The sequence below is a fragment of the Pelmatolapia mariae genome, linkage group LG8, assembly GCF_036321145.2.
Source record: "Pelmatolapia mariae isolate MD_Pm_ZW linkage group LG8, Pm_UMD_F_2, whole genome shotgun sequence".
NCBI classification, from domain to species: domain Eukaryota; kingdom Metazoa; phylum Chordata; class Actinopteri; order Cichliformes; family Cichlidae; genus Pelmatolapia; species Pelmatolapia mariae.
The window spans coordinates 10036340-10060847 of record NC_086234.1 but is presented as its reverse complement, the minus strand read 5'-3'; the positions used below and the strand labels follow the sequence as shown (position 1 = coordinate 10060847).

General features: G+C 40.1%; 1 pseudogene; it reads left to right on the top strand.

Moving 5' to 3' along the window:
- Positions 1-17602, top strand: part of LOC134633485 (kinesin-like protein KIF19) — a 40524-nt pseudogene extending 22922 nt beyond the window's left edge.
- The last annotated feature ends 6906 nt before the right edge of the window (positions 17603-24508 follow it).

Below are 24508 nucleotides of genomic sequence, written 5' to 3'. Positions count from 1 at the left end.
TCCGAAAAGAGAACCTAATTTCTGCCGTTCAATACTGAACAAATTTAAACTTTTTAAAATTATGCAAAATGCAAAACGCTTAGCCGTGTCTCTAATAAAACCACTGCAACTTCAGAGGTAATGTTCATATGTTGATTAATGGTTTTCTTTTGTTTTTGATGTACTGCAGAATATTTTTATAAAATCCCAGGCCAGGAAAACCACCTTCATGTTTTTCTGTGTTTTATCTTCAGCTACTGTTAGAGTGGATTGTTAAATGTTTGTCATTTTTATGCTTGCCAACTTTGATGAAAGGGATTCCACTGTCCTTCCCCCCAGATTCTCGGGGTTCTGGGTAGGGGGCTGTAGGTTTGCTTAAAGACACATCCTATCTGGAAGGTCTGTTTGATGTAAGCTTCCTGCCCAGCAGGAGGTCTCACACACACACACACACACACACACACACACACACAGTGCCTCGTCTTTGTAACCAAGGGGGGTTAAGAGGGGAGGTACGTGTTGTAAACTATTGTGTGAACTGTCTCTCAATAAATAGCTGCGAGGGAAGCTGCTCTTTGAAGGACTTTGGGCTGGAGACAGGTTAGGAGCGTGAGCTCCAAGAGCTGGTTCTTGACCAAAGGCCTCCCTTGCGCAAGTAATCGATCGAACGCTGTTGCCTTGTTTTTCTTTCATGATAAATAAGTCTCTAGAACTAGCGGGGTTTGTGGGAACAGACCCAACATTTATTTGGTCCTCCGAGCCGGATCCCAACACATCGCCTCCACCGCGAGGGGAGGGAGAGGACGCCACCGCAGTCTGCTAGCAGCCATCGTCTGGGACGATTGACGAAAGCCCTGGTACTTTGCTTTGTTCCAGGCCGGACAGTTTGCGCCTGAACTCCCCACGGGATGGATGGCGATTGACGGGAACCAGAGACTCTTCCCATGAACGGAAACAAAACGAACAGTGAGTACCGAAGGCCTTAGAGAGCGGCTACGTGCCCGTGCGTTAAAGCAGGTACGTGAGTGCGCAAGCTGTGCGTGTAGACGCAAGCTACCTGGCTTCTCCGCCAGTGTTTTTGTTTTTGTTTTATCTTTTTGATTTATTTAAGGAGGTTTAAAGAGGTTTCTCCACCGAATAGAAGGAGGGTAAGGACGGTTTCTCCACCGAAAGGAGGATAGAGCTCTATAAAGATAAAAAAAGGTTCTCCGCAGTTAAGGGCGTTGAGTGTATGGTTTCTCCACCAATGGTAAGGAGGAAAGAGCTCGCCGCGGTAAGGGGGATTATGGGCCTAAAAAGAGTGTGAATGAGCGTATATGTGTGTGAGTGCCAGTAAGTGAACGCAGCAGCACAGAAGTTAACCTAAGCGGTGTTAATGGAATTCGGTGACCTGTTGTGTACACGTAGCCTGGGTTTTGGTGTAAGTCGCGTTGCCAGTTGCAAACTTAAAAGAAGTCTGCCTTGAAAGAGGATGAAATACAGTGCAAAGTTTTTATTGGGCAGAACGTGGTGTGTGGATCGTTGAAGAATGAAGTGAAACTGTGCGCTAAGCAGAAGTGAGTGTGAGTGTGTCTGACGTCACGGTGTGTGTGAAACGGTATCCAGCTGGGGCAGACGTGATTCTGCAGGTCACCTGCCCAGTGGACAAAGAAATAAAATAGTTGTGTGGTGAATGATAGCACGGAGAGTGTTTGGTGTTTCTCAGCCTGAAACAGCTGTAATGTACTTTCTGTTTTTAAGAAGAGCAGAAGAGAGAGCATATTAGCAGATTAGATGCTTAAAATGTTTTAAAATAAAGAAGTCTTGAGAACAAATGATCTGCCAGATGATTCTGTTTCTCCGCAGGAGCAGAATCTGAAGTCTGGAGATTGGATGTTGACAAGGCCATGGAGAGGAAGTGCTGGTCCAGTTCACGGTGGAAAGGTTCTTATCGGATGCTGCTGACGACGACCACAGCAGTGAAGATTGCTGAAAGGAATACTTGGATACATCAAGCGCACTGCAAGAAGGTAACACACTTCCTGGCCGACTCTGGGTGATGGTGAAAAGGCCAGCGGTACAAAGGGGGGAGTATATCTCTAGGACCTCTCATCTCAATCCTGGTGAAGAAACCAACGGATCCTGAACCCAACTTAGAATGGCTGGGAATGTGCTGTTCGCCTTCTTGTGCCTGTGGACCCTGAGTGGGATGACAGGAGCGCACTGGGACAGAGCAAACTACACCCAGTACCCGCATTGGGTCTTCAACAACTACTGGTGGCAGTTTGTGAACACAACCACTCACATAAAGAACGAGACCAATGGTTATGCTTGTGATGCCACTGGCTACACATTCTTCTGGACTGTGGCCATATAGCATCACTAAGAGTGAGACAGTTTGTTTGGTTGCCTTGGCAACACATCCAGGAGTAAACATACTTGGGACACTGCCAACTTTTCAACTTCTGAACCTGAATGGACGGTTGATTCACCAGTAGCTGGGAGGGTGAACTGCTCTGGTAAGACAGACCTGCTAGTCTGACTCCAAGAATCTGACTTGCTGCAGGACATTGAACAGCTAAACGAACTGGAAATAGGCCAGTTGCCTATGTGAATGAAGGGCAATGGATTAGTCCAAGTTGGAGATTTATCATGGAATTTGTACAACATCACCTATTCTTTGTGTCCTCTGCAAGAAGGATGCAAACAGAGAAGCCTTTTGTCTACATTTACATCATGAACACTTCGCTAAGCTGGTTAAGGCTTTGAGCCAAGAAGATCAAAACACCTTGATCCAATTTCCTTTACAAAGCTTTTCCTGTGGTGACAACAGGACAGGAGAAGAGTTGTAAATGCGGATAATTTACTAGTTGACTCTAACCCCCACAGGATGCCTACAGTGAGAAGATTTGGGGGGTTGATAGGAGTCATAAAGAAGGGTGTTGACCAGGCTACAGCTTTGAAGTTAGCTGAGAGCCACATGGACAAACGATAAAGTCAACTGATGTGTTTGAATGTCTATGTCTGTATACAGTTGGATTGTAGTGACATATGATTTTTTGAGAATGTTGATTATTCTTGTTTGACTGTTACATTCAGTTGTTTACTTGCAGAAATACATAATGAATCGCACGACAGGAGTAGATGCACCACGAGGCTGGAGAGCTTGGTTAATGTCTGGTCCTTGGTGACATCTTCTTTTGAAAATATTAATTCCTGTTTTTGGACTGTTGACATTTGATTTGCTTATGTATAGGATGAATTTTACCGTGTATAAGATCAATGCGAACTAAGATGATTCCTAATACATTTGTTAATTATGTACTTTTACAACAATATGAATTGACTGAAATGAATGTCATGACAGAAGCCTGTGTATAAATGACACCTGCGCTGAAATTGTCAAGCAAGAGGTGCATGGATAAGAATATACTACATAGGAATAATTTGGAGCATAAAAATCACAAAACAGGAGGGAATGTTAGAGTGGATTGTTAAATGTTTGTCATTTTTATGCTTGCCAACTTTGATGAAAGGGATTCCACTGTCCTTCCCCCCAGATTCTCGGGGTTCTGGGTAGGGGGCTGTAGGTTTGCTTAAAGACACATCCTATCTGGAAGGTCTGTTTGATGTAAGCTTCCTGCCCAGCAGGAGGTCTCACACACACACACACACACACACACACACACACACACACACACACACACACACACACACACAGTGCCTCGTCTTTGTAACCAAGGGGGGTTAAGAGGGGAGGTACGTGTTGTAAACTATTGTGTGAACTGTCTCTCAATAAATAGCTGCGAGGGAAGCTGCTCTTTGAAGGACTTTGGGCTGGAGACAGGTTAGGAGCGTGAGCTCCAAGAGCTGGTTCTTGACCAAAGGCCTCCCTTGCGCAAGTAATCGATCGAACGCTGTTGCCTTGTTTTTCTTTCATGATAAATAAGTCTCTAGAACTAGCGGGGTTTGTGGGAACAGACCCAACAGCTACTTTGACACAAAGGCATCTGCTGTGACGCTTACACCTTTGATAAAGTCTTGCGTGTGTCAGCTTCTTTTTTATAGATACAAAAATATGTAAATGTACTGATCTGAATTATAATATTTCTGACTATCAAAATTTCCCAGATTCAAATCGAATTGAATCGAATCAAATCGAATTGAATCAAATCGAATCGAACTGTGGATTGAATCGATTCGGGACCTTGTGAATCGGAAACGAATCGATTCTAGAAATCAGTGACGATACCCAGCCCTACTCAGTCTCCTCCAGACACCACGGAGACTCAGGAGGTGGCAATAGCTCGAGAAAATCTGGTTGCACTCATGGCTGAACAGAATAAGATTCACAAGGTGGGCATGTCTGTCTAAAACTAGAAAAAACCAGAATCTTTCTTATAAAACCTTTGACTGTAGTGCATACATAATATTTTTAGTGTCTGAAATACAGTCTGCTTTTTAAAATGTGCCTTTATACCTTTTGTTTAAAGGTGTTGCTTGAGCGTAGGTTTCTGGAGCTTCGGGATCAGGCCCGGCGCTTGGAGGAGCTGCTGCCGCGGCGGGTTAGCTCAGAGGAGCAACGCGAGGTCCTAGGACTTCTCTGTAAGGTCCATGAGCTGGAGATTGAGAACGCAGAGATGCAGTCCCACGCTCTGCTTAAAGACAACGTGATCCGACAGAAAAACTTTGTGGTGCAGCGTTTTGAACAGCACAGACACCTGTGTGACGAAATTATTCAGCAGCAGAGGCAGTTCATTGATGGTGAGTATGTGAGCATTATGACTCCAAAGTTTGTTAAAAACAAACATCATCTAAATACATATAGCACTGCTAACTGGGTTATTAGGCCCTTTACAGTTGAATATAAATGAAATGAAGTTACTTTGCACCAGACAATTAGACAGTTGAATAATCATGAAGGAGCTCATCAGTTGTTTTTGATTTGGTTTTTTTATTAAATTATTTCCTGCTTTAAAGACACTAATTATCCTCCGTGTTACAGACCACAGTCTGCCCGTACCGCCACACCTTCAGGAGCTGTATGATATGTACATGAGGGAACTAGATGATAGGAAACTGGAGAAAGCAATTGCCCTAGAAAAGGTGACAATCAGGCAGACCATCAAGGTAACCACAGCTGACACGTAAAGTCTAAACTAAGTGATACTATAGTAGTTTTAAGCATAGAAGAACACAAGGTACAACTAACTCCTATGTGCTTACTTCCAGGAGGTCTCGCTACCTAAAATCGCCTTGCCTTCTCACGGTCGTGACAACATGCAGGACATAGATTCAGACCAGGAGAGCATACGTAACATGTGCTCAGATAACAGGCGAGGTCAAGCCAAAATACGCAGACATACCCTGCCTCCCATTCTGCCTGAACCTGATCTGTAAGAGGACATCTTTTTCATATGTGCCTTAAAGCTTTTTAACTCGATACACTGTCTGCATACATACTGTAGGTTCTCAGTTTTGTTTTCTTATTCCCCGCTTTAGGGACAATAACAGAGTTTTCAAGAGCAGCCCTCATGCCAGGCAAATGAAAAATTCAGCAGTAATGACTCCACCTCCCATCCACATTAATGGGAAGGGCAACAGAGAGGTAAGCACAACTATAATACCATCTGGTTTTGTTCATTTTACTTTATCAGCTGTGAGAAAACGCAGAAGAGCTTCTCTTCACATGGCTTCGTATTTGAATTTGACTCTCAGAGACACTTCACTCTATTAATCCCTTTGTTTTTCAACATTCGCCTGTCCATAATAAAATGTTCACTTTTGACTCCTATGTTCAGGCTTTTTTTGCTAAGCTTTCCATGATGAAATTCCCAAACTATCAGAATTACATCTTTGTTTCATCACCTCCAGCTCATTATTTTTTCCTGTGTAAATGCATCTGAGAGATGTGAGTCATTGGCAAGACAAAGTTATGTTCACCAGAGTCCACCAGAGCCCCATTCAGAATTAAAATTTCATTTTGGAGAGCCATAGAATTGATTAATCCTCACTGACACTCAGACAGACCGACTGAAAGCAAAGTACCACAGTGAATGTCATATTGTAATGTGGCACTCTGCATCTCACGTCTGCAGCTGCAGCCTCTGGCTCCTGAGAGCTTTCTGAGTTACAGCCATCTCAGCCACAGTGTCAGCAGCCACCTGGACTCATCATCCTTATAGAATATGATGTAACACTATAGATCAACTTACCTCAGAATATATAAAGCATATAAACAATTACACCAATATGATACAACAAACACAGCAGTCCTACTAATCCAAAATACTCAAAGCTTCATAGAACTGAAACAAAAATTTATTTTTAGGCCTTCGTCGCGTCGCTGTGACGTAATCGGCCTTAAAATGCGGCCTTTAAGGCTGCAGACCCTGAATTTAGGTACAGCACCTGAGTGAAGTTGGCCCCCCCCACCTTCTTCAAATCCAACAAAAGTGGTATCAAACGTTTGTGCTGGTTTGTGCTGCAAAAATTTTCGTTTGTGCTGCTATCATTTTAAAGATATTAATAAAAATTTCTAGAGGTCATCAGAGGTCAACCAGCCCCCCCACATTAATGGAATCAAACAAAACTGGTGTCAATCAACTGTGCTACGTTTGTGCTGGTTTGTGCTGCTAAAATTGTCGTTTGTGCTGCTTCTGTTTTAAAGATATTAATGAAAATGTAAAGGTCAAAAGGTCAACCAGCCCCCCCACATTCTTCAAATCCAACAAAAGTGGTATCAAACGTTTGTGCTACGTTTGTGCTGGTTTGTGCTGCAAAAATTTTCGTTTGTGCTGCTATCATTTTAAAGATATTCAAGAAAATTTCTAGAGGTCATCAGAGGTCAACCAGCCCCCCCACATTAATGGAATCAAACAAAACTGGTATCAATCAACACACATCCTTGAGGAGCCCCCGTGTTATTGGGCTCGAGGTGTTGCTGCCGACCCGTACTGTCTGCTGTCTTCATGTCAAGAAATCTAGCAGCCAGTTACAGTGGCTATTTGGCCCCCTTGAACTTTTCCACATTTTGTCACATTACAGCCACAAATATGAATCAATTTTATTGGAATTCCACGTGAAAGACCAATACAAAGTGGTGTACACGTGAGAAGTGGAACGAAAATCATACATGATTCCAAACATTTTTTACAAATAAATAACTGAAAAGTGGGGTGTGCGTAATTATTCAGCCCCCTGAGTCAATACTTTGTAGAACCACCTTTTGCTGCAATTACAGCTACCGGTCTTTTAGGGTATGTCTCTACCAGCTTTGCACATCTACAGACTGAAATTCTTGCCCATTCTTCTTTGCAAAACAGCTCCAGCTCAGTCAGATTAGATGGACGGCGTTTGTGAACAGCAGTTTTCAGATCTTGCCACATATTCTCGATTGGATTTAGATCTGGACTTTGACTGGGCCATTCTAACACATGGATATGTTTTGTTTTAAACCATTCCATTGTTGCCCTGGATTTATGTTTAGGGTCGTTGTCCTGCTGGAAGGTGAACCTCCACCCCAGTCTCAAGTCTTTTGCAGACTCCAAGAGGTTTTCTTCCAAGATTGCCCTGTATTTGGCTCCATCCATCTTCCCATCAACTCTGACCAGCTTCCCTGTCCCTGCTGAAGAGAAGCACCCCCAGAGCATGATGCTGCCACCACCATATTTGACAGTGGGGATGGTGTGTTCAGAGTGATGTGCAGTGTTAGTTTTCCGCCACACATAGCGTTTTGCATTTTGGCCAAAAAGTTCCATTTTGGTCTCATCTGACCAGAGCACCTTCTTCCACATGTTTGCTGTGTCCCCCACATGGCTTGTGGCAAACTGCAAATGGGACTTCTTATGGTTTTCTGTTAACAATGGCTTTCTTCTTGCCACTCTTCCATAAAGGCCAACTTTGTGCAGTGCACGACTAATAGTTGTCCTATGGACAGATTCCCCCACCTGAGCTGTAGATCTCTGCAGCTCGTCCAGAGTCACCATGGGCCTCTTGGCTGCATTTCTGATCAGCGCTCTCCTTGTTCGGCCTGTGAGTTTAGGTGGACAGCCTTGTCTTGGTAGGTTTACAGTTGTGCCATACTCCTTCCATTTCTGAAAGATGGCTAAACAGTGCTCCGTGGGATTTTCAAGGCTTGGGAAATCTTTTTGTAGACTAAGCCTGCTTTAAATTTCTCAGTAACTTTATCCCTGACCTTTCTGGTGTGTTCTTTGGACATCATGGTGTTGTTGCTCCCAGTATTCTCTTAGACAACCTCTGAGGCCCTCACAGAGCAGCTGTATTAGTACTGACATTAGATTACACACAGGTGCACTCTATTTAGTCATTAGCACTCATCAGGCAATGTCTATGGGCAACTGACTGCACTCAGACCAAAGGGGGCTGAATAATTACGCACATAATAATTCTCTTCACTCTGCTGATCCATGACAAGAGATTCAACCCCCATTATTAGCACCTTCTACAGAGGCACCATTGAGAGTATCCTCACCAACTGCATCACTGTGTGGTATGACTCCTGCACTGGGTCCTGCAGGAAAAAAATGACAACGGGTAGTGAGAGCAGCGGAGAGGATTGTGGGGACCTCTCTTGCCTCCCTCCCCAGGAGATCTACTGCGCCTGCCTCATCCGGAAGGTCCTCTCCATTACAGGTGACTCCACTCATCCCTTCAACAGCTTCTTCAGTTTGCTGAGCCTCCGGGCCAGAACCCGCAGACTGAGAAACAGCTTCGTCCATCAGGCTGTCAGGATGCTGACCATCTCTGAATCGAGAAGGGGGGCCCAAGGGTACATCTTTCGCCATCTTACAATGCTGTGATTGCAGCCATTCCCTAACTCTCTGTGAATGGTACTCATGGCCATTCGAGAATCTGTGTCTTTGATTAGTAGTCATTGATCAATGGTCATAAGAATTTGCATAACAAACATCATGGAATTAACCCCCCAGCCCATTGTTCATTCAGTGGTGCTAGTTTCCTTCACTGTGCAAATGTACTGTTTATAAGGTTGGGGAAACCTGCAGTCAGCTGAGACTGAAGAAGTCACCTGGATGAGTAACAAAACGTTTCTTCCACTGAAAATGTCCGGATGAACAAAATCAACCTTTTGGAATTTACTTCCCTAGATGATTGAGCACGCATCAGGACATTATTTTATTAATATTTTTGAAATGATAGCAGCACAAACAAAAATTTTTGCAGCACAAACCAGCACAAACGTAGCACAAACGTTTGATACCACTTTTGTTGGATTTGAAGAAGGTGGGGGGGCCAACTTCACTCAGGTGGATACAGCCTCTGAATCGCTGCATCTTGTAGCTGTGTCGTCTTAAATTGGTCATGTGATTGTGACGCGCCGGCGCGTCCGGCGACCCCAGATTTTTAACTTAATATTTAAGTGTCTCTTGGTTTTAGACTAGTTGTTTAGTCTAATTTGATGTTTTAAACCAGAAAAGGAACCAGAAAAGGAAGAAGAGGGGTTAGAATTACAGGTAAGAACTGCTCAGTGGTATGTGATAAACTGTAAATGTAAAGCTTACAGGTCAGTCCTCATGTTTTTAAATCAGATTTTGAGTCTGTACATGGCACATTATGCTTTTGCATGTTGTGAAATGTGCTGCAAAACAAACTGAGGTAAACTAACTGGTTTACTGTGATGGATTTAAAGTGCGTGTGACTGGTGCGCAGTGGCTGTGGTGCTCACAGTCAGAGTTCAGTTACAAAAAGGGTAACAGAGATGAATTTAAAGCTAAGGTGATGATGCTTAGATTCATTCACAGACTGAAACCTTCACACCAACTTTATCCTGTGTCTCTTAGTTTTAGACTAGTTGTTTAGTCTATTTTGATGTTTTAAACCATATCACAGGGTTTTTACTTCACCATTTACGGGGTTTTAACAAGCAAACAAAAGACAGATCGTGATGTTTAAAAATGTTTTGGAAATATTCTTTAAAGATTAGATGTAAAATACTCAGAGGATAAATTCAATTGGTTTATTAGTTTATTACATAAGTTGAAAAAAAGTTAAACAAGTAAATAAAGAAACAACGTAAAAGAAAAGTAAATAAAACAAATCGGTAAATAAAGGAAAACGGTAATAAGAGAGGGGAAAAAAAAGAAGAGAAAACCCCAACAATCCCTGATAGGTTCGTAGCTTGAACCTATTCGCTGGAACGTTGAAGACAATTTAATTACACAGCAAGCAAGACACGAGTAGGCAAAGTTCTTCATGTTTCTCGTGCACGGGAGAGAACCGGACAAACGCCGTTCCGTCGCTTGACCCCAGTTGCTCTCGTCCGCTCCACCGTAACACTGCTCTTTTATTGTGGTTACATGAATATGCATAGGTTCATTAACATATGACATCTTACATAGGTATACATGTGAACAAAGAATACCGTGTGTGTGTGTGTGTGTGGGGTCAAGATGTGACCCCATGAAGACTCCCCTAAACCTGCTGGCCTGGAAGTCCAGCAGTTCATCTAAACAAAAGGCACTTAGACTAAAACAGATATAGATACGTTTATCCTACCATAAAACAATAAGACAAGGTACGGCCTCTCCCATGCTCCCAAGATGTGGGTGTGAAAGCCAGAGTGCTCTGGAATGCACACAACGTGTGTCTGCAGACTACTAAGGATCAAACCTCTATTAATCTACAACGAATTATAAAACTCTAAGCATATATGAGTAGATATTTCTAAGCATAAATGACAATCAATTCAATTCAATTTTATTTATATAGTGCCAAATCACAACAAAAGTCGCCTCAAGGCGCTTTATATTGTACAGTAGATCGCACAATATTAGATACAGAGAAAAACCCAACAATCATATGACCCCCTATGAGCAAGCACTTTGGCGACAGTGGGGAAGAAAAACTGCCTTTAAACGGACAGAAACTTCCGGCAGAACCAGGCTCACGAGGGGCAGTCAACTGCCGGGACTGGTTGGGGGTTAGGGTGAAAAAAGAAAAAAGATGAAGGAGAGAGGGAACAAGTGTTAGGAGAGAAAGGGAGAAGGTGAGAGGAGAGGTGAAAATTAAAATGGAACAGAGGTGGAGAGAGACGAGGTGACATCAGCAGTAGAAAAAATAGAAAAAGTAGAAAAAGCAGGAGTGTCCCTCCTCCAGAAGAAGCGGAAACGTTTTTTCTTCTTTTCCATGAGCTTTTCCACGAGAACTTTTTTCTCTAGGATGAGGGTTCTCAACTGATCGGTTGTTTCTTCAACTTCCTTCTCAAGTTTCTGGCATCTTTGCTCCATTTCTTTTAATAGATTGCGCTTGTCTGTATTTTGCTGTTGTTTTTCCTTGTGGATCTTTTCTAACTGCTCATTTCTTCTTGTGATTTCTTGAAGCTTACGCTGCAGGTCTTCATTTATTTTCTCTTGTTGCTGCTTTTGCACAAGCATTTCAGCGTTTTCGCGCTTCAAGTTGTCTGAGTTCAACAACATCTCATTAATGACCTCTGAGAGTTTTTTCGCCATTTCATTGATCCTACGCTGTAGTATTTCCAATACTTCTCCTTCCAGTTCAGGTGTTCTGTCCTTCATTGTATTACAAAATTCGTTCAGTTGTAGATTTCTTCTCTCCAAGTCCTGGAGAATACGTTTTTCTTCTTCCTGTTGCTCTTTCTCTTGAAGAAGCTCTTTATTTTTGCACTCTGTTTCATCCAGCCTGACTTTCAGCACTTTGTATTTTTTCTTTATGCCTTTGAGTTGGTCCTGCATTTCTGTGTCCTTTTCCTTTTTCAGACAGAAGATTTGTGCAGTTTGTTCCAAAGCTTTTTCCTTCTGGATCTTTTCTAACTGCTCATTTCTTCTTGTGATTTCTTGAAGCTTACGCTGCAGGTCTTCATTTATTTTCTCTTGTTGCTGCTTTTGCGCAAGCATTTCAGCGTTTTCGCGCTTCAAGTTGTCTGAGTTCAACAACATCTCATTAATGACCTCTGAGAGTTTTTTCGCCTTTCCATTGATCCTACGCTGTAGTATTTCCAATACTTCTCCTTCCAGTTCAGGTGTTCTGTCCTTCATTGTATTACAAAATTCGTTCAGTTGTAGATTTCTTCTCTCCAAGTCCTGGAGAATACGTTTTTCTTCTTCCTGTTGCTCTTTCTCTTGAAGAAGCTCTTTATTTTTGCACTCTGTTTCATCCAGCCTGACTTTCAACACTTTGTATTTTTCCTTTATGCGTTTGAGTTGGTCCTGCATTTCTGTGTCCTCTTCCTTTTTCAGACAGAGGATTTGTGCAGTTTGTTCCAAAGCTTTATCAAGCTTTCCTTTGAGCATCTGATTCTTTTGCTCCATGTATTGGCGATCCCCTTGCATCTTCCCAATAGTAGCGTTCGTGCGTTGAAGCTGGGCAGACGTTTCTTTTAATTCAGCACTCTTTGTCTTGTTTTCCTTCATCAGGAACAACATCTTCTGTCGTGCTTTATCAAACTTTCCTTCCCAGAACTCACTAATAATTTCTGTGCAAGGCTGGCATTGCTGTTGTTTTTCCAGCTCTTGATTTCGTGCTTCCAATTGTCTGCACTTCTCCTCCAGTTGAAGCTTCTCTTCTTCAATTTGTTTAATTTTTGCATGTAGGTCAGAGTTTTCCTGTAATGTCCTTTGGACTGATGAGGCACTAATGGATCGTGTCATATCAGTCATCACTCTTGAAGTGAGTGGCCGGCCAGACCTTGAAGGAGAGGCAGCAAGATTGTTCATTTTTTGTTGGCGTTTTCGTGAAGGCATTTTGAATGCTGTGCACAGTGACTCTGAAGAGGTTTACAAATACTTTCAAATATATCTCTGGTCGAACGTTTGAAGGCTGCGAACAAACTGACTAAAACTTGCTGCTCCTGACCCCTATTTAAGGAAAAAACTTCAAAGGATCAAAGGCATGATGTCCTTGTGACATCATCACTCTTTATGAATCAGATTGTCACATGACATTTTAGAATGGGGATGTTTTTTTTTAACTGTTTTCAAATTTAACCCTCTGTGGTCCAGGGTATAATTGGCCGTTCTTGACTATTTTTGATTTTACCTCTATATTTCACCTTTAACCTCCTAGGACCTGCCGTCCACATATGTGGGACATCACATTTTTGGTCATTTTGACCAAAATACACAATTTTGCTCTACATGGGCCTGATAACCACTTACGAGGACATTATGCTGCTACTGTTCTATCAAAATTTTAAATGAATATCCTCATTTGTGGCTCTCATTTTTCTTAAAAACAAAAATAAGGTAAAAAAAAAAAATCTGGAAATTCTTTGTTTTTACATTCATCGGGCCCCAATATGCCCAAATATCAAAGAGAAATTAAAAATGCATGTCGTGGAAGAGTTCGGGTCTTAGGAGGTTAAAGTATGTTTTTCTTGCCTTATTTGGTACCATTATTTTCAGCACAACCTCAAATATCTGAAATTTGAGTTATTTTTTTCATTTTGGTATACTGTATTAGCACAGTTGATCTAAATTCAGACAAAAAATTCAAAATCCGAGTATAAAGAGTTATGCTTTTTACTGTAAAACCCACAAACATGTTTAACAATCATTTTCATAACTTGAAATGCAAATAGAAATTGTACATTTCTAAGAATTATGCACAAGTTTTGTAAACAACAAAATTATATGGTACTATTTACCTAAAAATGCAGCCAAGGCCTCAAGCGTTTTTTTTATATAACTATTTAAATCTATTTACAGAACAATCAGGTGTTCTGCATCAAATAAGAAGGCACACAAATTATTTGTGTTAGTCCAAAAAATGTAGTTTGTGTTCAGTATAAGACAGAGGAGAACACCAAAGGCCTAAACCCTGCAGGTCTGACAGCAGGAGTTTTTCATGTGGAGGCAGCGTTTGTTTCCTTTACAATATTATACTTGTAAAGGAAACAAAACATCAATCTAAAAATATTTAAAACACAAATTACAACAACAATTTCAAACATCAACTCAAATATTTGGTTCTAATTGAACAGAAATTTCTATGAACTTGCAAGAACTGTGTACAACATGAATCAGTCTGTGTCAGATCCTGAATTTGAAAATTCCACTGAAATCACGGGTAAGAGGCAAGTGGAACCAAGATCTAGGACATTTGCTTTTTGAAGTTTGCAAAGACTGCTAAATTTTGCCAGTGGTAGTTCACTCTTTGCAACATAGTAGGCTATTCTAAACAGATTTTTCAGGACTTCTTGTTATGCTTGGTTTACTTTTAGTATGTTTTTTGCAATTGGTGTTTGTTCTGGGAAAGATACTGCAGACTGAGCAATAATGTATTTCTTGCATTTCTCATGGGTTCTGATGGGGTCTTTCTTAAAATGACTGGTCCCAGTAACAAAGGCGCTTGTCGACTCAGAAATCGAGGGAAACTCACAACACACCCGGCAGAACATTGTTATTTAGCTTGTCATATTCCAGCCACAGAAATTCTTTTGTCCATGAAACCAAAAAAGCTGCGCTTTCTTTTTCCCTCATTGTCTGATTTGTCATAACTTTTCCGTTTTGTGGTCGGCTTTTCTTTGACTGCCTCTTCAGCCTGACCTCTCTTGTTTGGCTCTGCAGAACTAAAATACCTGCCTAAAGCCATCTGCTCTTACACACATACTTACATAACGATCAGCAATTCTCTGCGCGATCAACCTTTATCACATGTTTAAGCTTGCTGCAGGAGATTTCACTTGTCATGTTTGATAGTAAGCTAACGATTGATAAGACTATGTCAGAGGAATTGGTGCGCAATTAATCTGTGACTTACCAATTAGTGCTGCCGCTCTCTACACACAGTTCGCGCAATCGCAAAGTGAAAGCAAAAAACAAGCGCAAATTCAAACGCGATTTCAATGTGTCACATATTGACAGTGGCTCATCGATGCCGATGACATAATTACTCAGCTACATTTGTGAAAGAATGCAAAAGCATTGACATATCTTTCATTCCTATGATAGCCCGACGGGCAGGGCTGAGATGGATTTTGGTAGCCCGACTGGAAAAATCGCTAGCCCCGGGATGTCGGGCTAGCGATTTTGCGAGCCCTGGACTAATATGACTGGTCTGGGGTGGCTTCTTTTGTGGTAATCATTTTTCTTATAAGGATTTAAGCCAGCAGGTTGTATATTAGAGTTATTCCCTTTGTGTACTATGTCACTACATATATGTCACTGGTATGGGCGTATGCCATGTGTCTTGGAAGATGAGTTAATTAGTGTTCTTCATCTAACTTCCAGGTACCTCAAACCAAGACGAGCACAGCTCAGAGGTTTCGCCCTCTGGACAGCACATCAGACCCTCATCTCCACATTAATGGTCAACCCCAGGCCCCTATGCTACGCCCCCAGTACCGAGGGGTCCCTCCTCTCGCCAAAGTCAGGCCTCCCCACAGCAGCCGGCAAACAGGTAGACCAATTTCACTGCCTGTGAGGAGATCGTCTTCCTTAAAGTTGTAACACTGCCGAGCACGATCTGAGAAACCTCCTTATGTACATTTTATAATATGCAAAACATGTAAAGTGTATTTTCTACTGCTCAGCTTCACATGATTACACCCCTCAGGTATATACATGACATTATACATACAGATAGCCTTTAAATAACTCATGTTCATGTGTCTCCAATCTTCAAGTATCATTCCTCTTTCACCTTTCGTCATCACTGTACTGAGCATTCATTCTGTTATTCCCTCTCTTTCCATAGGCTCAAATGCTGAGTCCTCTACAACCAATATGAATAACCTGAAGCGAGCATCCCAACTACGGCAGCCCCAGCCCCTCCTCTACATAACAAACACAGGCGCGGGCGCCCAGCGTATACGCAGACACTGAGCTTACACTGGCCGCGACTCCCAACACCAGCATTAACACCAAACCCAGCTGAGCCTGGAAGCGGAGCCATCTTGTTATCAGAGATCTGAGAGTAAATAAAAAAAAAAGAATTAATCCTTCAGTGACTGTCACTACGCAAAATTTGTAACAACATTGAGCTGGATAATTTCACACAGGTCTCACTCCTTTAGCCGTAAAGATCAAGAAGAACAAGGACAATGTTAAGTTCAAGGTGCGCTGCAGCAGGTACCTGTACACCCTGGTCATCACAGACAAGGAGTAGGCTGAGAAGCTCAAACAGTCCCTGCCCCCAGGTGAGTAATAAGAGAGGTGGCATGTAAAGTGAACACAGCTGTCTGGCAAATGTACTCTGGATTTTTATCAAGTAGATTTAAGGGCTTTGAATTAAAATGACTCAAACAGACTAAATCTTTTATTGCACTGATTTAAAGATATGTGCACATATACTACTCTGTACAGTTTTGGACAACCTTTGGGTTGAAGATTTTTAATGCTGCTGGATCCCTTTAAGTTAACTTACTTATTGAGACATTATGGTTCAGTTATTGTTAATGGTTTGTTTCTTTTGGCTGCAGTCACAGTGTGCCCTTTTAAAAGTATGCAGTGTTAAAGAATAAACCATTTTTTAAGAACATTCATAAAAATACAGTTAAGCTTTTTGATATTCTGGGACTTTAGTGCTTTTATTGGCCCACAGTAATTGTCTGCTTCATCATATTTGGAAGCAACCGTATAAAATGTAGTTAATTGCATTAACAAATGTCTGGAATCTTTAGCATTTAAAATATCTGTGTGCACATGTATTAATGATATCTGGTTATCGTGGAAAATGACCTGAACTTTTCAGTGTGTAAAGCACAGCTGCAGATTCTCTGTTTACAATGTGTAGAACAGAAGGTTCTGATACTTAAGTGCCCCAAATTGTGAGCAGGGTTAATAGTGCAATACTGCAAAGAAATAGTCTGATAACAAAGAGAACGAAAGAAATTGATTGCTACAGCAGAGCTTTCCCAACTTATGTTGTGTTCCTTTGCTCTGTCTGGTTGGTGTTCAGATGTTTTCATATTTGATTGCAGCCTGTCTAGACATTGCAGTTAGTGCCTAATAGTCTGTGTATGGTGGAATTGCACCATAAAACCTGTAGCTAAGACGTTTGCCTAATAATGGCAGAGGAGCCATTTTTAGACAAATGAATTCATTTTAAAATTAATAATATCATCTATTTTCTGCTGCATATCAGGGTTTAGGTTAGTTTTTTTGAAGAATTATTTCTTTAAAAACTGTAATACTTTGATTAAGCTAGCATTTTATCCTCTGCTCTGCTTTTCTGTAACACGTCATGCTTTAGCTGTTAGGACAAACTGGTATTGAAACGCAAGCTCTTAAAAAAACAAAAAAACCAAACCTGAATTACATTCTAATCGCCACAGAAACTTTCATGCTCTTCAAAGAGCAGATCCACATTAACTGGTTCTTTGCAGTTTGCTCTCACTCGTGTTGGTGGCAGTCTGCAGTCTTCTTAATACTGCTGGTATGATAATTGTTAATAACTTACCCTGTAAAGGTCACGTGTGACACCTGGTGTAAGTGGAGGAATTTTGATGAAAATATAAATACTCCTTACTACTTTGTGTGATGCCTCAAATGTATTTTCCCACTTTGTGTTTTTAAAGATTGTTTAACAAGTGTGTATCTGAATATTTCTAATCTTTTGTCTTTCGTTCTCTACAGGTCTGGCTGTGAAGGAGCTGAAGTAAATCCGTGATGTACAGATAATTGTAATAAAAAACTGGGGGGAAAAATCACTTTGACTTCTGTGTTTTGTTGTGTTGTTATACCATAATCCACAAGTGTGACATGGACATTGGAGCATTTGATCTGAAATGAGGAGCAATGACTTTATAGCACAATTTGGGGGGAAATAATAAAATGCATCCTTTGTAGATGTTGATTGTTTTCTTCAGCTTCATCTTTGTAGAGGTTTTCACTGACTGCTTGGTTACAATGTCTGCATCAACATATAGCCACACTTTTTAAATTTATTTTATTTTATTTTTGTTTAATTTAAGGCTAAAAGAAAATTAAATCAATGAGAGGTAAAATTTGAGGGGGTGGGAACTAATAAGTGTTTTCCCAGAAAATGTAAACTTCTAAATTTTAATGGCTATAAAATTAATTTTGGAAACATTTAAAGTGATAAAGTCATATAACCAGCACAGTCAGCTATTTGACAGCTGGGCTGAATCTGGCTCAGTTTCACTTAGTTTAATTACAGCAAAGTTTTATAAGTAAATATAAGTAACCTGCTCATGAATACAGCAAATATTATTTTAGCATCTAAATTTGCTGCATCTGTAGCTGAAGTACGCCAGAAAATACAAATATACAAAATGTTAATATAAGCCACTTTAAAAATAACCCACCAGCTGCTCTCACGGGCTGCATGTTGTGTAATTGGCTTAATTGAACACTAGGTGGCACCGCTGTTGCTTATTTACCAGAGAATAAAGGGGCCGTTAATTAAAAAAAAGAAAAATCGATGTAGCTGATGTTACAATACACTGACATTGTGTATTTAATTAATTAGTTGTACTTATGTGCTACCAGACTAATGTTCCGAAACCATTTACGAAAGCGAATGTGCGCGCCCCCTCACCCCCTGGTGTCCTGCGCCTACTATAAGTGCGCGTTCACGCTGCTGACTGTGTTGTCTGCTGTTTGTGTGGAGCAGCTGTCGGTCGGATAGTATCTGTGGGTCCACAGGAACGGAAACATGGACGCAGAGTGATTATTGGTCTTTCTCGGGAAAAATCCTAACCGGATCTCACTTTGCAATCACACTTTTACCTTTGCAGGACTTTCCCCACCTCTCATGTGTGGTCGAGTGTGTTTCCACAACCGAGCATGCTTTTATCGTTGCCTTTGTTTAATGTGCGACTTGATTAAAATATCCGGCAGCGGAAGAAACTGCCTGCTTTACTACTGAGAGGCTAATTTAGGCTGAAGCCTAACTTTTTCTCCGGGCAGTGATGTCTTCGGATCGTGTGGATTACATTGCGCCGTGGTGGACTTACTGGCTACACAATTTTCCTCATATCAATCTGAGGTTTCAGCCCATTGATAAGACCTTCCAGCCTGAAGATGAGAACTACCAGCAGGTCAGTGGAGAGGGATATGGGACATATGGCTTTTTACCAGAAGCCTAGTTATAGACGCTTAAAAACTGGGGCATAATATGTCTCTAGGTTTCTGGAATGACACTTAATAAAGAGTTTATAATACTATTTTAACACATTGTCCCAAAACCAACTCACAGTATGATCAATTTGTCTGATATTGCTGTTGTTTCACTAGAATCAGTTGTGGTCTGTTTGCTATCACTATCCCCTCTGCTACCCTCAAGAGTCACACTCAAGAGTGACATGGGCCGCGAGACTGAGACACAGACATTAGAGCCTCTTAATGCGTGTTTTGTTTGGGTTTCCTCTGGCGTGGAATTACCAAAAATAGAGAAGGCATAGCCGAACATATGAAACAGGAAAAGGCCGCCGTGTAATCCATTCATTTCAACAAAGTAACTGTATTCTGAATACCACCTTTTTAAACGGTAACTGTAACCGAATACAGTTACTCATATTTTGTATTTTAAATACATAACACCGGTACATGTATTCCGTTACTCCCTGTTAGATTTGTGTTCTCATGAGTAAATATATTAGTTTATCTTGTGTTGTAAAAGATGTTTTCTGATTGTCATTTTATTTTGGAAATGATTTTATTTTGGTGATCATAGATGACTTCACTTCCTGTTCCTTGTTGTTGTGAAGCGCGAACTGCTAAACTGAATGTATGTTTTCCCGTCCTGTGTTGCGGACAATAAAAGAAACGGGAAAAGTAATCAATCAACCAAGTGTGTGCATTATTAAGAGAACATGGCCGAAGAAGAAGAAAACTCTTCGAGCTCAACACTCCCCAACACTGAATAATTTACAAAACTACATAACCAAATAACATATTAGTTAATAGATGATAGCCAGACATGGGAAGTAAAGTCTTTATGAAGAATTTTCAGGTATCCATACTTTCAGTGTTGTGCCAAAAAGTGTTGAACTGTGAAATGCAATATTTCTATCAGCTCAACAAACATCAGCAAACACACAATCTATCTGAGTGCCATTTGTCTCAGCGTGTGTTAGTAGCTAAAGGTCATCATGGCTGATGATGCTTAGATTCATGCACTGAATTATGAAGACTATCTATTGATATGTTTGTGTTTGTAGTACAACTTATCATATTTGATCAAACTACTATGAAAGTTTTATGAAAGGTTTTTTTTTTTTTGTTGTTGTTGTTATTTTGCTATGTGAGGTTCAGAAATTCTCACTAGTCTTTTCCAATGTCAAGATTTCTATTAGTATATGCTCAAATATGTGACTTTACAATACTGCCTGAATTTCTTTTCATACTTTTAAATAGACAAGTCGTGGAGATTTTTTTTCTTGTGTCTTTTCAAATTAGAGATTCAAATTCAATTTTTATCGTAAGAAAGGAACATGAATGTTTCATCTTTAATAGTTGCTGAGATATTCATGTTCAGACATGGCCTAAGATTTCAAAGTGTGAAAATCATATTGGCAGCACCTCGGACTGCCCAAATAACTCTAAAATTTTGTGTGTTTCATTAGTGTGGTATAATCACTGATGCTGTGAAGTAACTAGCTGCATTTCATCACAGTAGTTTTTACACTCCTCCTTCACGCTGCAGCTTTCTCTGTTGAGCACAAGATGGAGGCAAAGTCCAAGTTGTGTACTACTGGTCTTAAAATGTGTACAAGATCAGCTTTGATCAAACAGATTCAGTTCTGTACTATATATATATGAAAAATAAACACTTTTTATGTTAGATCATTTTATATACAGTGAGATGGAGATTTAATAGCATCTGTTTTTTAGACCTTTCTGGTCATTTAGAAAATTTCCAGGTTGCCGCTGAGTTATCCAAAAAGTTACCTCCTGTCTTCTTTTTGCAACACATCTCCTTGATGGAAATGTCATATGGTCAAGGAAAGGAAGGAAGAAAAATGAATAAGGACTTCAGAAAAGAGATGCACAATGCAGAGTGTAAAAATGCAATTAAATTAGACTCTTTAACAGTGTGACAATGTCCAGAAGATAGACTGTAGATGTGTTCTTATCATGGTGTTTCATGCAGGACACATACTGGAACCCTGAAAGAAAAAGTATGATTTCATGTTTGGATTTTTCAATTGTTCAAGGAAATGGAATATATATAATATATAGTAGATAATGGAAACTGAGCTATTGTGATCTCAAATGCACTTTGATAAATTAATATCATGATGTCATGTAGAGAGCCTGTATAAATCTGTTCTTGAAACTGTGATAAGAAACAGATTCTGTTACAGCTGTGGGTTTACCAGCATTTCTATATCCATCTATTTATTTAGATTTGAAAACATTTTTTTAGTGTGATTACGTACATCAGTTTACCAACAGCATGAACAGTTAGTGTGATATTCTGTTATCACACTAGCATCAAATTATATCACTTTTACTGAAACCTGTGATTTATAGATTTGTATTAGACCTGACTAACATCATTTTCCTAGTCTATATCATCACCATAATATTATTAGTCATCATCAGCATCATTTATCTCAAAAAAGTGAAATAAGAGTAAAACTTCTGAGTGAACGTCTGGGTTTAGATCAGAATGGTTCTGCTTTCTTAAAAATATCCAGTCTTAATTTTTGCTTTTACATTTTATTTAATGCAACTTCAGACAAAAACATAAAAAATAATCAAATGAACCTTCTCGATAGAAGACAGAAATTGATTCTACCAAAATTGAATATTACATATAAAAGCTTTAGTGTGGGATAAGTCACTGAAAAGACGTTAAAAAACCGATTTATTCACAGTTTGGTTTCACACTCTCAGACCTGCACACTGTAGCTGTGCTTGTTGAAAACAAGATGGAAGCAAAGTCCAAGTTGTCCTCTGTCACTTTTACGGCATACAATACACACGATACTGCCAAAAGAACTTTAAATGATGTAAGATCTACAAATAAATAAGACTAACAGGAAAGACACAAGAGAATATTTAACATAAACTGTGCTACTTTTCATCTGAAAGAAAGAGGGATAAAGAAAAACTCAAAATATACTGTTACAGGCAACAGAATAAACCATTTCATAAAAAGACCAGCTCGTGATGAGTTAACACCAGCCTGTTAATGCACTACATGAAGAGAAACCATATGAGGAGTTACAAATACAAAAAAATAAGGAGGAATGTTTGAGAGGGTCATGAAGGAGCACACTCTCATTTAACCCTCATATCTCATCAAGGTTATTATGTTGTAGTTAACTGAAAAGGTTTTAGTCTTCATCAGCTTCCTCAACTGTAATAACAGTTGTGACATCTTCCGTGTCAATATATTTAATGATCAGCACATGGGGTTTGTAATGTTTGCCAAACACTGAAGTCTCCTCAGTCAGATCTTCAGACAGTGGAAGCTCTGGAGATGAAGCAGTCGACAACTTCAGGGGCTGCAGATTAAAAAGCAGAACAGAAAAACACTGATGGTGAGTAAGAAACAGGAAATCTTCTCTGGATTAAAGATTATTGTGTTTTATGTTGCTAATCATTTTCTCTAATCCTGGACTGGAGGTGTTACACATTTATCCTTGTGTTCTGGGGTTCTCACTTTTTATTCTTAACACAGTTACTGTGTGGAAAAAGTTCATGGTTACTATAATCATCCATCATGTCCCTAATGGATAATGGATAACTTTAAAGAAACCAAACACTCAGAAGCGCAAGGAAAGTCAGTGAATGGTGGAAAACAAGCTTTTCACTGGGATCCCAGAGTAAAACTTTAGAGCTGAAAATGAGCTCCATAGAATCAACTGCTAACTTTCTGAGCACTCTGTGCAGATGTATAAGTAGCTGAATAAAGATGATGTTGACTAGTTATCGCAGATCATCCATGATTGAGTCAAAGTGTCTAATAACCTTATTAAGATGAAGCTATATGGTTTTATATGGGTGTATAAAGTGTATAAAGAATGAAGCACACTCACCTGCTCATTTCTTTGTCCTCCTGATGGATCAACTCTGTCGCTTTCACTCAAACTCATCATGGAAACATTAACTGGAGGCTCTGGGTTGTTGCTGACTTTGTTACAGAGGGAACATTTAAAAGACTTTTTCCACTTCTCACATTCTTGCACACAGCCGTTACAGAAGCTGTGGCCACATTGCAGCACCGCAGGCTCAGTGCAAACATGTGAACAAAGTGGACAGCAATCCTCAATGAACGCTTCATCACTCCAGCTTAAACCACTGTTGGACTCTTCATCTCTCTTTGTGACTTCAAAAGGCTCTTCATCGACTTGATCTTCAAAGCCTGAATCTTCACGTTCTCGAACTTTAAAATCTAGAACTTTTGGATCTTTGTGACTCAGCACTCGAGGCCAATCTGGTGCAAATTTAAAAAGTACGTTAATAAAGGATAAAGAAATAGAAATGGTATGGTTCATTTAATCACATTAACTGCTTAGTAACAAACAAATCGTTGCAGATCAATGAAGATTTATGTTTGCATGATGTACAGCTACAGATTGTGCCTCTCACACAGTCAGACAAACCCGCGGTACAACAACATTTTACCTTCAGTGAAGTTTACTGTGAGGTTGTGGTGTTTAATGCTCCTCAGTTTTTCCATTGTAACATCCACAGCATCTTCCTCATTAATCTGTACCGGCTTGTCCACAGTTTTCTCTCTGAAAGTGTTCTCCAGGTCGCACATTGTTGGATTCTCTCTCTCGTATGCAGTGCAAAGCACCAATGAAATGTAGAGCTGTGGGCTGATGGTGAAAGTCCAGAAACAAGACATTAGAATTAATATATAGAAGAATTTAATTTTTACTTAGGCTTAGAAATTGTTTTTTTTTACCAGCAGTTTCTGGCTGCATATAATTACAGTGACAGGTTACAGTAAGGATAAAGTCACTTAATTCAGCAAATACATTTTCTATTGAAAGCAAGAAAAAGAAAAAAGCCAGGAAGCAGAAAATTTATGCCTGGTTTGTTTTACTCTTTGAAAAGGTTCTTAAAGTTTCAGCTCTAAGTGCCAATAAAGGAGCCAACATAGGATTTATAGTTGTCTAAACATTACTGAGGTGTGTGTACTTTGCATAATGAGGAATTTATAGCTCATCATCTGTCTGCATCTGTGAGAGCATACCCCAGCACGCTGCAGAAAGTGACCAGAAGTCAAATTTTAACTTAAAATACATTTTAAAATGGAACAAACTTATTAATTTGATCCTCACCTTTGTCTTTCAGGCTAACTCCAAGTACTTCCTGGTATTTTCCTGTGTAGAGCTGCTCTTTCACTCTTCAAATAACCAACAACTTGCACACCTTGCTCAAGTTATTAGGAACAGAAGGGGGCAGGGCTCCTGTTTGTTAATGTGGTGTCTCTTTAATGTGATTGGTCAAAGTAGGCGGACAAACTAACCTCTCGACTTGCCCCTGTTTTTGCAGGGGGCAGATTGAAGGTGATGTTATATTGACTATACGCTTGTTCATTCATGATTCTAATTATGTGACATAATTTATATTAATATGAAAACTATGAGTATTAATATTCAGCAAAGCAAATCTCATGGCACAGA